The 14,654-nt window shown below is 42.8% G+C and overlaps 1 protein-coding gene and 1 pseudogene across 2 annotated transcripts in view; both read left to right on the top strand.

Annotated features, from left to right (window-relative positions):
* The window catches only part of SYNPR (synaptoporin), a 158,467-nt gene that overhangs the window by 62,874 nt on the left and 80,939 nt on the right, over positions 1-14,654 (top strand). The gene's annotated exons all lie outside the window — the stretch shown is intronic.
* LOC103074914 (TM2 domain-containing protein 2 pseudogene) lies at positions 13,000-13,618 on the top strand (annotated as a pseudogene).

The following is a 14,654-nucleotide window of genomic DNA, read 5'->3' as shown; positions in this document are numbered from 1 at the left end:
CAACAGACAATTTTGAATGGAAGGAATAATGCGAAAGTAAAAACAATGTTCTTCTTTGACTTATTTAGTACTTAATAAGGTCAAGTGCAGCTCCGTCATAGAGGGCAACACCTGACTTCCATTTTCTTTTTTCTTCTTTTTTTTTGCGGTACGCGGGCCTCTCACTGTCGTGGCCTCTCCCGTTGCGGAGCACAGGCTCCGGACGCGCAGGCTCAGCGGCCATGGCTCACGGGCCCAGCTGCTCCACGGCATGTGGGATCTTCCCGGACCGGGGCACGAACCCGTGTCCCCTGCATGGGCAGGCAGACTCTCAACCACTGCGCCACCAGGGGAGCCCTGCAGTTTCTTGACATGAGTCCAGAAAGGTTTGATCAATGGGGTTTGATTTCTTTCTTGCCCTGAAATTTGAATAATTACCTACAGCCTGGTGAATTTAACATATTTGAAAATTTGATTTCTTCTCTCTAGAGGATTGTGAATTTTGTTTACTCTCCTTGTGATGGAGTATGAGATTCATTGTTTTTTTAAAGTTTTGGTCAATAATAGTTACTCATTGAAGTACCTTCCAATCGCAGTTCTTTCTGCTCTGGGATGTGAGAAAAGAGTGGCTGCCAGAAATATGTACAAGGAATCCTGCAACCTCTGCTTTTCAGAGTCTGAGATACCTTAAAGAAGTTAAAAGGAAGGAGGTGCAACAGAAAGAAAGAGAAAGGGAGAGAGAGGGAGGGAATTTGTCCTATGTTGTGTGTGTATTTTTCCTGCATCCGGTTATGTGAGGTGCCTGTTGGAATGGAGAGTCTTGGACCTAGCCCCAGATGTCTAGATTCCAAATCTTTGGAAGATGGAGCCTGAGAATCTGTGTGGTTCATAAGGTTCCTAAGTGATTCTTATGCCCACTGGGTATTGAGAACCGTAGATCCTGGTGCCAGAAAGGCCCAGATTTGAATCCTGATGCCTCTGCTCACTGGCTGGGGTGCTCAGAGGGTCTCTTCTAAGGAAGGGACACTGAACTGCCCCCCTGCGTGTAGGGTTCTCTATCAGGCTTTGTAACAAGAAGACCAGGGAATTTGGATCCAGCATACTAACTCCCACTGTGCTGGGTCCAGCAGGAGAATTCTTCAGATCTCTTAATTGTGACATTTTAACAAACTATTCTGTTCCCATTTTTTACTGCAGCTGGCATAGAGGCTGCTTTTGTCCCATTGTTTTGCTAAGGGGAATGCAGGCATTTGTTTCTGCTCCTTTTCTTTTCACTTGGTTACATATAATGCACGTATTTATAGTCCAAGGAGGCAAGAAAGAGAACTAGGACAGACTTGTGTTTTCAAGGCCTGCCATGTGGACCTGGGCAGGGACATGTCAAGCCTCCAAAAATGAGCCAGTAAATTCTTTGTTTGTGCTCTGAGCATAGCCTTTTTATCATCTGTGGTCCCATCTAAATAGCTTTTCTTAAAGGATAAAGCATATTATCAGGGCCTAAGAAATAACTTGTAATTATGGGCTCTCGAATGGACTCAGGTACTGTTTAAAAGCACCAGATGAAAGAGAAACTTATGAGGATTTTGCTCTTTAACTAGGCCTTGGAGCCCTGGATGAACTTACTTTGTATGTTACAGTCTCATATTTTTACTTCATTTTAAAAATCACAAAAGTAATAGATGCCCATTGTACAATATTCAAATAATACAGGTATATTAAGTAAAAAATGAAAGCTCCTGGGACTTCCCTGGCAGTCCAGTGGTCAAGACTCTGCGCTTCCACTGCAGAGGGCATGGGTTCAATCGCTGGTCAGGGAACTAGGATCCTGCATGCTGTGCAGCACGGCCAAAAAAAATAAAATAAAAGCCACCACCTACCAACCACTTCAGTTCTATTCTCTGCTATTTTTCTAGACATATGTAAACATATACGATTAACACACACACACACAAGAGTAATTAGGACTCTTTAAAGTGTAAATGAGACCAGCGCAATTCAAAAAATTTTTGAGAAATAGGAGAAATCTCTTGGCTTACATAATCATACTTAATTGAGGTGAATTAGCTTCAAGAATGGCCAGATCCAGGGTGTCCAACAGGCTAGTCTTTCTTTCTCTCCTCTCTCTCTCTCTCTCTCTCTCTCTCTCTCTCTCTCTCTCTCTCTCTCTGTCTCAGCGTGTCCTCTTTCTGTGCGTCTGCCTCTTTTTCCCCCCTTACTTAGCTTTCCCCAGGTGTTGGGGAGGTTAGCTATCTGCAGACCTGGATTTGCTCTAGATTCAAGACAAAATAATGCCCCATCTCCCTGCAAAAATGTGGACATCCTAATCCCCAGAAGCTGTAAATATGTTGTCTTAACATGGCAAAGGAGAATTAAAACTGCAGATGGAATTAAAGTTGTTCATCAACTGACCTTTGAAGATGGAAGAGAGGGGCTGTGAGCCACGGAAGTGGATGCCTCTGGAAGCTGGAAAAGGCAAGGAAATGGATCCCCCCCAGCCCGCCTCACATCCTCCAGAAGGGAACACAGCTCTACTGACACTTTGAGACTTGCGTCGTATTTCTGATCTACATAATGATAAGATAATACATCTGTGTTCTTTTAAGCCACCGAGTTTGTGCTGATTTGTTCTAGCAGCTGGAGAGACCTAATATAGGGCCCAAAAAGGCAAGAGACTTTTTCTCCTCAAAATAAAAATTTTTTAAAATCCTTTGAAGGCTTCTGACTAGCCTACCTTTGTTTTCAGCCAACCTCCATCCCTGTCACCATGGTCAACAGTATCAGATACTATAATTGTCTGGATCTGATTACTCTTTATGGCAGGGAAAGGGGATCAAGAGGCTGTGATTGGCAGCCCTTCTCCTCAGAATCACATAACTGGCATGGGAACAGAGCATTTCCCCCAAAGGAGGATTGTGTGGGTTTGTTGTTTATAGTTTGCTTTTTAGAATGGGTTTGTGACATATATTTTGTTCTATAATCTGCTTAATTCTCTTTACAACATATTTTGGGGATATTTTCATTTCAATTTATGAAAATCCTACTTTGTTCTTTTTAGTAGCTGCCTGATATTCCATTCGGTAGATGAACCAAACTCATTCAACCGTGTTTCCTGTTGATGGACATTTAGGATGTTTCCAATCTTTGCTTCCAAAGAATACTGAACGTTGTGTCCTTCGTTATATCTCTGTGCATGTCATAGGACTTGCTTTTGATTTTTTTCTCAACACTGGTAATGTGAGGGTGCAATGGAGAATAGAACAAGGATAGGTGTAGTGGGTTGAATAGTGGCCCCCCCCCAAAATATGTGCAAGTCTGAACCCTCAGTACTTGTGAATGTGACCTTAATTGGAAACAAGGTCATTGCAGTTGTAATTAAGGGTCTTGAGATGAGATCATTCTAGATTTATGGTGGGCCCTAAATCCAATGACAAGTGTCCTTATTATAGTACAGAAAAAGAGAGCACACAGAGACGCAGGGGAAGGCCGTGTGAAGACAGAGGCTGAGATTGAAATGATGCCTTTATAAGCCAAGGAATGCTAAGAGTTACCAACAGCCACCAGAAGCTAGGGGAGAGACATGGTATAGACTCTCCCTCAGAACCTCTAGAAGGAAACAACCCTGCTGACACCTGACTTTTGATTTCTGGCCCTCAGAGTTGTGACAGAATAAATTTCTGTTATTTTAAGCCACCCAGTTAATGGCAATTTGTTATGGCAGCTCTAGGAAACTAAAACACAGGTTGTGTAAGCAACTGGTTCTCCTGCCCTCCTTCGTTTGGCATGTGGCCAGCTGTCAGTCATCTGGGAAGACAGAGGAATGTTAGGTCAGATCCCAAAAGCCATATAGCACACAGGAGTCATTTCAGTGTCCATTTCTGTGAATGTGCTTTGTGATTTTTATCTTCTAGTGCCATTTTGTTTAAACAAATGATGAAATTAGTTTATACTTCAGAGTCAGCTCCCAGTGGATATATGGAAGAGAGGCAGACCCAGTGTTAAATGAGTGGCAAAGCAAAGTGAAGGCTTAGGCAGAATCCTCTCTGGTGAACTATAGCATCATAGATTTTTAGTGGTTGTGCATAAGAGGAATGAATAGATAGATGAAGGAGGGAAGGAAGGAAGGAAGGGAAGGAGGGAGGGAGGGAGGGAGGAAGGAAGGAAGGAAGGAAGCAGGGGGAAGGAGGAAAAAAGACAGTTAAAGTAGACCATGATATGACCAGTGGAGACCTTTGAATGCCCCCTTTCAATCAATGCCGTGTAGGGCATTAAGCCCTTTATATTTAATTCACAAACGGCTGAAAATGCTCAGAATGTGCTTGGTGTCCACTACGATGACACAAGCTGGCCATGCCTCCACTCTCACCACCCTCACTGTTTCAAGTCAAATATTGAAATGCAGTGAACAATATCCCAAGCAGAGAGCTAGGAATCTGATTCTTTTCGATCAGTAAAGCACTAAAAACAAAACCAAAAAAAAAAGGCAGTAACACATACAGGTATAATCACAGTACACACGTATATTTACTGCATTGGACTTTTTCTCATCTGACTTTTGACATATGTGAATTACTGTTGGGCAAGGAAGCTCATACTTGATAATTGGCAGCTGTATTTTAACTGCAGGCTTGAATGTTTTGGGGGGGGAAAAAAGAGCAGATGTTGAGATGCCTATTTTGGGGATGTGTAGTGTATCACTGCCTGTCCTTAAACATGCTGAAGGAGACAGAGTAAGTCATGGAAAATCATGGAAAAGGGAGCAGAACTCTAAGAAATCTCTGCTTATGTTAACTGCTGGACCGTAGTATAATGCCTGCCTTTGGCTTTCGGCTTTTCAGCACACACATGGCCTTGGCTTCTGCCACTCCCTCTTCTGGATTTTCCTCCCCTCATCAAGGCCCATTGCAAAATCTACCTCTCGTCTTCCTACCCTGGATATAACTTCGAGGGAACAGATCACAGATCTTATTAAATTGGAATAATTGATATTTATTGTAGGATAATGCCACTGGGGACCAGTAATTGAGTGAGAATGTAAACCAGTGTTAATAAGAATTGGGGAGCTTCCTTGGTGGTGCAGTGGTTAAGAATCCACCTGCCAATGCAGGGGACACGGGTTTGATCCCTGGTCTGGGAAGATCCCACATGCCGCAGAGCAACTAAGCCCATGCGCCACAACTATTGAGCCTGCGCTCTAGAGCCCACAAGCCACAACTACTGAGCCCACGAGCCACAACTACCGAAGCCCGTGAGCCTAGAGCCCGTGCTCCACAACAAGAGAAGGCATTGCAATGAGAAGCCCGCGCACCACAACGAAGAGTAGCCCCTGCTCCAGCAACTAGAGAAAGCCCGCGTGCAGCAATGAAGACCCAATGCAACCAAAAATAAATAAATATAATAAATAAAATTATTTTAAAAAAATAAGAATTGGACCACCCAAGAACTGCAGAGTCCCAAATGAGCATTTTTCTATTTCAGCATTTCCTTGAGCTCCTGATGAATAACCTTCTGCTTTTAGGATGACTTGCTCTTTTGATAGCCTCTGATGTGCTTGTTTTCTCAGTGCATTTAAATTGGGTCATGGGGCAGGAGCCAGCAGTGCTCTAAAGCTTCCCCCAAGAACATGGGTCTGTGATGTGTGTTTAATGTTTTCCCTGTAACAGAGATAAATGTCGTCGGTAATTCTGTTTGGCAGGCCCAATGTTTAAGGCTTTTGGAATTATCTGAGTCGCAGGGTCGCAGGAATCGTTCTGCATTCAAATATTTACAAGGCATAATTAAATGGATTAATGATGTGGGGTTCTAGAAACAATATGGTGGTGTTAAATTTTCCAGCAGCTTTCTACTAGTTAAATCATTCCTTTTTCCCCCCTTCTCTATCTTTTCCATTTATGACTTTTGCTTTCAGCCCTCAAAACCTCTATGAGCTTCTGCTACGTCAGACTTTGCACTGAATTTCTCACTTGGCCCCTCTTGTTACTGCCTCTCAGTATCCAAAGGCCCAAGAGAGTGACATGGACAAATATACATTAACCCTCGTGCTTCTTAGATTGAATCCTCCACTCTTGTCATTCCTCCTCGCTTTGCTTAATTAGATAACATCTGATACAGCTCTGAAGATGTGAGGTGCTGTCCCAGTGCTAAGTGGGATGGTTCTAATTATTATCTTGAAGCCTCGCATCACCGTATTCTTCTTCCCTCTCATTCTTTTCTCTCTCTTAGTCATCTGGGTATGAATAATGAACACAATGTTTCCTTAAACGGAAGAATGGAAATATAGTTGAGTTCTTTTTCCCAGGTTGCCTGTTAGCAGAAATTGAGGCATATCCATGTGCTTTGGGCCTGGGAAAACGAAAAGGGAAGATGGAGACACTAGAATGTGTATTGTGAATGATCACAGTCTTAGAGATTTTTTAAATGACTTCTGTTTTTATTACCAAACCAACAAAAAATTGTTGTAGAAAATTTGGATAATTCAGAAAAGCACACAGATGAGAAGACATATGACATGTGTTTTCATCTTCCAAATTTTGTGTATATAATATATACTATAGTCATATTAATCTATTTTCACACACAAAATAGGGTCAACCTGAACATAATGTTTTCTAGCTTATGCTTAAACTTAATGCACTGTGGACTTTTAAATTACATATTCTTCTCATCATCATGACCACAGGCCCCCCTCTTATACAGATGGACCACAACTTATCTAACCAGTTCCCACAGGTGAATAATTAGTTGGTTTCCAATCAACAACTAGTCCAGCAATTAATTGGACTAAAATAAACAATGCTGCAATCAGCATCCTTTATACATAGCCAGCATAGTTTTTTAAAAAATTATTTCTTCAACAAAAATTTCTGAAATTAGATTTGCTGTTCAAAGGATATAAAAGTTTCGTAAACATTGGCTATTTAGAAAGGCACCCAGAAAATGGTACTAACTCAAGCTGCCCATCTTGGGTGGGTTAGAAAAGGACACCCCATGTCAGAGTGTCTCTTTCCTGGTCTTTCCTTAGCTTAGACATCTAACGCTGGATTGGTCTTCTTTCTGGATGAACATGCTTTGGAAATATCACTTGGATTCTTAGAATGGTTCTAAAGAATGGTCCAGGGCTCCTCATGACTCATTAGCAAGGTCCTGTATCCCTAGGACATCAGTTGTATCAGAGGCAAATTCATGTTTAAAGAACCGCCCACTGGAAACAGTTACCCTGGTTTTATGCCAAATCAGAAGAGAAATTGTAAAGAAGGAAGAAGGAATATTAATGCTTAGTGACCACCTATACAGTGCTGGCATTGTTTTCTCTTGACAATCTTATAAGATAGTGAAGCTTCACCTTCATTTTGTAGTTGAACTAGATTCAAATCCATCTCTACCTGATGCCAAAGACCATGGTCTTTACTCCCCTCTATAACTCAGTTTTGTAGTTTAACTACTCAGAGCAGAGTTCCAAAAGCCATGAAGAGTCTGCCTCTCACTTAGCTCTATTTATGTTCTGTCAATTTTTTCTTTCTCTTTAAATATCAGTTTGGTACACATTTGGCTTTCCAAGTGTTAGAAAGCAACATTTCTCTTGTTTTACTTGTAGGTCATGTTTTCACTAGAATCCTTGATGTATTATTCTTTTTTCTCTTTGCCTAAAAATGTAATATAAATTCATGAAGGCTTTGAATAGTGTTATACATGGGATGTCATTTAACCTGCCTTGCAAAGTCTGTTTAACAAAGCAAGAACTACTTGTTGGAGGATGTTAATGTCCTGAGTCAAAGGAAAAATAAACTGTGGGCTTTAGAGTGATCTTTCTACATATGTATTGACTGAATGCTTAAGGAGAATTCTGACATCTCTAAGCCGAAGATGGTTTAGGAACCAAACAGTGAACTAGACAAGCTTGTATCCATAAACTGAGGACTCTAGCAAAGATGAGGACAATATAGCATAGGGGTTATCAGCACAGATTGAAAGCTTTGGAACTGATCTTACCTCTAAGTCTCATTTTCCTTTTCCGTATAATGGGGATAGTAAGGTTTACTTGGAGAATCATCCTAATGGTTAAATGAGTTCATGTGCTTTCAGGTGCTTAGTAGGGTGAGATCAAACCTGAGTTTGATCTCAGTGGATGATCATGGAGGAAAAGATATTTTAAGGAACAGAAAAAAATCATACACTAAGTGAATCTGTACTGGAAAAGCATTAAAGGGACATAAAAACTGCCTCTCCTAATGTAGACATCAAGGATATAGCATCCCTTTTTCTTTATTATAGAAAAAAAGTACTGTGAAGAACCCAGAGTTACTTCATAAACTTAATTTATTTAATTACAGGAGAAATTCTTCACTTCTTTTGGAAACTTGTTCACTCCTCCCCCCACCCAATTTGAGAATGTGATGAAGCTTTGAATTCTCCATAGAAACGTGCACATTCACATCATATTTTGCAACTTCGGGGGCACCAATCTATTCCAGGTTAAAATTACCCCCAAACATAATAGAGGTTGTGGATACATTTTCATTTATCTGAACAGGGTCAGAAGGGAGAGGGCTCTAGCTGGGAATACCCAATGCCAAAGCCAGAGATTCTAATCATTGCTGTATGCTGGATACATTTTGTGCCCTTGAGCGCTCATAATGTAGAAAAGAAGACAAATAGGGAAATGAATGAGCACAGTGCAATGTGGCAAGAGTGACAATATGCACATATACTGAAAGGAATGATTTCACGATGCAGATTGAGGAGGGAGGGCTGCAAACAATATGATTTCACAAGTGCAGCAGTGGTCCCAGGGTCTTTCAGAATCTTCGGAGATTCTGTGAACCATGTGGCATGTATTTCATCAAAATCAAAGTCCCAGATCACAAGTAACTCAAAGGATCACCCATGTCCTCTCCCACTAAGTCCATCCTCCTTCTCTATATGAGAGAGATGGAACAGGGGATATGGAAGAATGGAAACTTATCAGGAGACATACCTTCATCTTTGATTGATAAGTTTTATCTCACCTATATTATTGTATAATGTCTGGAATACCCACACCTTGAAATTCCTGTATTCTTGATTCGAAATATCTGGAGGAGGGAACAGACACACCACTTAACCTTGCACACACAACCTTGTTTATGGAGGACTTTAGCTGTGTCCCAGGCCTGGAGGCCTGCTTGCTCAGCAAAGGGCTCTAACATGGACAAACAAGAAAAGGAAGGTACTAAGGAAATGCCCTGGCCATTCAATGATGCTCAGGTGAGCATGGGAGCAAAATTAGAGCAATTCTCTACTTCCAAGTGCATTGCTAACTCCATTTGCATTAGCCCATCACTACTAAGTATTTTCCTTTAGACACACCTAAATTCAAATCATAGCCCTACCACCTGCCAGCCTCGGACAAGCGACCTATCCTGTCTGAATACTGAGTTAACATGTACTGAATGCCACCTGTATCTGTGATCCTGTCCTAAGTGTTTTACATATGTGGACTCGGCCCACCCTCAAAACAACTCTATGAAGAAGGAATTATTATTATTACCATTGCATATTGCTCAGGATCACACAGCAAGTGGGCAGAGCTGGAAATGGAGCCCAAGCTATTCAGCCCCAAGTCTGGAACCCTCACTCCCAAGGCCATGGTGCCTCCAAGTGCCACAGGTCAGTTTCAGCATTTGTGATAAAGGGACGATGCTGACCATTCTTCAGAGTAGTGGTTGGGTTAAACAAGACTGGTTTTGTGAGTCATTGAATACTAGGGTCCCTAACCCTAAACGGAATCCTTCTGGGAGAATCCATAGGCATGGGAGAAATCAGGTTGGCCACAGAAAGTCACACACCGCTGACCACAGCAAGCCAACCCACTGTCTATGTCAACAGTGCTTTTTATCTGTTCTCTTTTTTTCATCTTGCCACCTTCTGTTCTCTTCTGCACTACTCCCAAGTGACTGTTCAAATAGATGAAACTGATAGCATTTCATTTCCTTGTGGTCTTCATTCCTGGCTACCATGATCCTTAGTGAACAAATGACTTGGCTTTTCTGAAACTGTCTGGGTTGATATGTTTCGTTTCAATTGCAATATGTTCTTTCAAAGGTGAATGATCAGAAACCATTGTCGGAAAGTCAAGAATGCACTCAGAGTCCAAGAGCCAATACAGTTTTGTTTGTTGCTTTAATTACTGTGTAGATGTGCTTAGGTTGTTTGGATTGCTGTTCTTGTTGAAGAGAATTGAAGGCACATAGCTAACCCTTCAATAAACGTTTTTGAGCCCTAGTTTTGGGTATAATGCAGGGCTAGCACTAAGCAAAGAGAAAGGGACTTCCAGAGAGCTCAGACCTGGACCTAGTGTTTCGAGTGGGGCAGGGGGTAGGGGGTACATAACAGGCTGGAGAGATAAATAAGACAAAGAGAGCTACTGTCCATTAGAAGGGTAAAGGAATAGGCTGTGGTGCTTTACAGACGGGAGAGATTGCGTCCATCTGGAATGATCACAGAAGGCTTCCTGAAGGTGGTGGTAACTGAATAGAACTTTGAAGGACATGGAGAATCTAGACTAGGATATGGTAAACCAGAAAGGGTGAAGGACATTCCAGCTATGCAGAATGTATCTGGAGAGTAGCATATGATAAAGAGACTTTATGCAGGAGGTTAATTTTTATAAAGAAAAAAGACCTCATTTGCTGAGGTAATAAATAGGGAATGAATCAAATTAACATCTCTGACTTCATTTCTTACCATTCTCCCCTGTTCCACAATTCCTCCAATACAATACTGCCTCAGGGCCTTTGCAGTTGCTGTTCCCTCTGATCTGAACACTTTTTACAGATCTTTGCAGTCACTGGCTATGATAAAATACATGTTTGTTTCAAAGCACTTTACATACAGTCTTGTTTAATATTCTATGCCTGGCACAGGGAATCTCACATCTAATGTGTTCCTATTCCCTGCCCACCCATGTATCTATATCACTTCAAAATACTAGTTTTTATGCAAGCCTAGAAAATTGAAATTCTTGATTTCTCCTTCTGTGACAATGGAGGTGAAAATGCTTACTTCCCTTTAAGCAGTGGTTCTCAGCCTGAAGCACATTAGAATCACCCATGGACCTTTTGAAACCACAGATGCCCAGGTCTCACACCAGACCAGTTAAGCCCGAACCTCTGCAGCTGAGACCCAGGCAGTATCAGTATCTTGAGAAAACTCTCCACGTGGCTTTGGTGGACAGCCCTCACTGAGAACCTCTGCTTTAGAAGGAGAAGTCAAGGGCAGTGGCCTTTGCTGATGAGACTTCTCTTCCCTGCTTGCTCTGGCAGGGTGGGATCAGTAGCAGGATCCATAGCAAAGAGACACAGTCCGGAAGGCAGAAGCAATACACATTTCCTTCCTTCCACCGAGGATAAAGGTGTGTCTGCTGTGCGCCTGGCACTGTCCAAAAGGGATGAAGAGGGTAGGGAACCAGAGAGAAGGCAGTGAACCCTTTGGGTCCCCGGAAATGCCCCCATCTCTTGGAGACAAGACTGCTGACTGCAGGGTTTGGTCATGAACCAAGAACGATGTTCCAGTTAGGAGGCCGAAGGAGACTTCCCTCAGATCGTCACTGAACGAAAGGTGTTATTTCCCAGAACGCAGTAGCATGTTCTAGAATCTCCGTCCCTTTATGAATCAGTCATTGTCTTAGTCCGTGAGGCTTGACATGCTGTTGTTCTTGCTTCTGTCTCTGACCTCATTTCCTGGTGCTCTTCCCTCCCTCATTACCCTGCAGCCGCACTCCCCTCCTCTAGGACTTGAGATAAAATCCGCCTCCACAGAGGCCTTGAGATACCACCAAGAGCAATTCCCTTCTCGGGACCATGATGTCCGCTCTTACCTGGGCTCTTTAAGCCTCTGCTTCCATATAGTTGCCTGATTTGCTCTTCCCGGTCTCTGCTCAAATATCACCTCCTCAGAGAGGCCCTTCCTGACCTCTTTATCTAAATAGTACCTACTTCCTCTCCATCTCTTTGCCCTGCTTCATTTGCCTTATAGCTTTTATTGTGGTATATTTCCTGTTTGGCGGTTCATTTTCCATTTTCCCTGATAGAGTGTAAGCCCAAAGAGCTGGGACTTGTTCACTGCTGTATCCCAGCTCCCAGAACAGTGCCCAGTACAGAGTGAATGCTCAATAAATATTTGTCAAATGAATGAATTCAATAAGGTCTTATTCTAATTGTATTCATACGTATATTTATTTTCTATTAAAGGCAAGTGATACTAGACTTTTAATTCGAGGTAAATGGTCTACTTTTTAAAGGAGTTAGTGTCAGGAAAAGAGGAATCAATTTAAAGAAAGATATTAAGTAAGTGGAAGCATAAGTGATCCACAGATGTGATATGACTCATGAGAGTGATGTGAATGACCGGCATTTGGGAAACACTGGTCTAGAAGCAGATCAGCAAAGAAAGAAAGAAGCACAAGCCTAGAAGTAAGGGGAATATCATCTGGTCGTCCAGATCAGGATGCTGAATGATAAACTTTGCCTACCTGCAACTGCAGTCTCTTGCAGTGTTGAGGTACAGTTCATCTGGCATTTACTGAACATCAGCTATGAGCTCAGTGTGACTGGGGGGTAAGTGAGATACAGAATCCGATCCCATTTTCAAAGGTGAACCTCGGAGACAGCCATGGGCACTATGACAGTAGAAATCAAAATGTGATCCATGCTATATGAAAGGTCCAAAGAGACCACAGAAGGGTAGCATTTGTTTCTCTGGAGGTAATCAGGAAACCCTTCTCTGAAGAGGGGAAATTTGCATGGGGCCTTGAAGAACCGGTAAGATTTCAATAGGCAGAAATGGGGACCAAACCAAGGCATTCTGGACAGAGGGAACACCAGGCAGAATAGCAGCAAATAATATAGGGGAATGAGCTCACAGGGCACAGTGAAAAGAATATCTATGGGGGGCTGCTTGGAGAGGCCTGACCAGGCGGGGCTTGGGTCAGCAGTGCTGGCCAGGGTTTGCTGTTGAGGCCGGGTCTCCGCCACTGGGCCCGGGAAGATGGTGCTGGGTGGTTGCCCGGGGAGTGAGTTACTTCTCTGCGGCCAGGTGGCTTTGCTGATGGGGAATCTCCTTCTGCTGCATTGTGTCTCTCGGAGCCCGAGCCCACATCCGCTGGCACCACCCACCCGGAGGGCGCCACCTGCTCTGCGAGCTGGGACTGTGGCGACCCCACTCTCCAGTCACCCTTTGCTCTTACCTACCCGATGAATTTATAGAGTGTGAAGACCCAGCGGCCCGTGTTGGAAATGCAACGGCATCCCAGGAACTTGGTTATGACTGTCTCAAGTTCGGTGGTCAGGCCTCCAGTGATGTGGAACACACCTCCGTCCAGTGCCGCGCCCTGGACGGAATGGAATGTGCCCGTCCTAGGACCTTCCTACGAGAGAGTAAACCTTGTATAAAGTGTACTGGACACTACTGCATAAGCACTTTGCTCTACTCCTTCCTTCTGGGCTGCTTTGGAGTAGATCGTTTCTGTTGGGGACACGCTGGCACAGCAGTAGGGAAGCTCTTGACACTTGGAGGACTTGGGATTTGGTGGCTTGTTGACCTTATTTTGCTTATTACTGGAGGGCTGACGCCAAGTGACGGCGGCAATTAGTGCACTGTTTACTAAAAAGAGTTGCTGCCGTGGCCCAGGGAGGCAAGTCTCCTGAATTCACCTCTACAAGCTCAGAACTCTTCCTTGTTATCAGACCTGACCATTACCTTCCTCTTTGGAGGGAATGGCCTTGGCGAGGGAGGTTTCTTTGGGCTGTGGATTTTCAACCCAGACTTTACTTTGCAGACTAGAAATGACAAGCAAACAGTATTGTGGGTATCAAGTTTGTACCTTTCCTCATGTACAAAAAATATAAAGGATAGTGATTAACTTATAAGCTGCAGAAGGGTTTCCATAGTCTTTCTTTCTGTGCGCTGCTGTATGATCAATCCTTTGGAGCAAGTGGACCCAACAGGATAAGTAAAGTGAATATTTTTAGCCTTGTGCCTTTTGTGACTGAGTCCTCATGAGGTGAAGATCGGAAGCTGAACCAATGAAAATCTTCAGCAGAAGTAGAAACGGCGATGGATTTTAATACACACTGAAATTCTGACTTTCTGAATTCAAATTGCAGAATAAATGTTGCCAACCTGGAATGCTCGTTTGGGTGTTTTCAGTAGGTAGAGTGAAACTCAAAATTATATTTGTTGTGCTTAAAGCTAAGCATTTGAACTGAGCCTGTTAATAAACCCTATTGTTTCATCATTATTATGTCTGAGAGGGAATATATCCAGTACAGTAATTTCCTCTTTCCAATTATGTTTTGGATAGCTAAACATGTCTGAGTTCAGCTATCCTCTTGGCAGACTTTTCCTATCAAAAAAGTAGTATTTACCAGTTTAGAGAGTCCATGCTGTAGACTGGTAAAAAAGAAAAAAAGATTTCATACAAGTAACTATAAATCTGTTCTTCATGATTAGGTAAGAAAATATGAGGGGGCTCATGCCCTTGGAAAGAAAAGCAGACTCTTCCTTAAAGGATGTTACTACTTAGTGCTGGGTAGAGTTAGGATGTGATTCGGGGGACAAAGAAAAACTGAACACATTCTGTCAAAATAAGCATGGTACCAGAATCTCTCAGTGAGGGCTACAGCAGTCAGTCATAGGGAAAG

This window comes from Lipotes vexillifer, unplaced genomic scaffold, assembly GCF_000442215.2.
Source record: "Lipotes vexillifer unplaced genomic scaffold, Lipotes_vexillifer_v1.1 scaffold239, whole genome shotgun sequence".
NCBI classification, from domain to species: Eukaryota; Metazoa; Chordata; class Mammalia; order Artiodactyla; family Lipotidae; genus Lipotes; species Lipotes vexillifer.
This window is presented reverse-complemented; position numbering and strand designations above follow the sequence as displayed.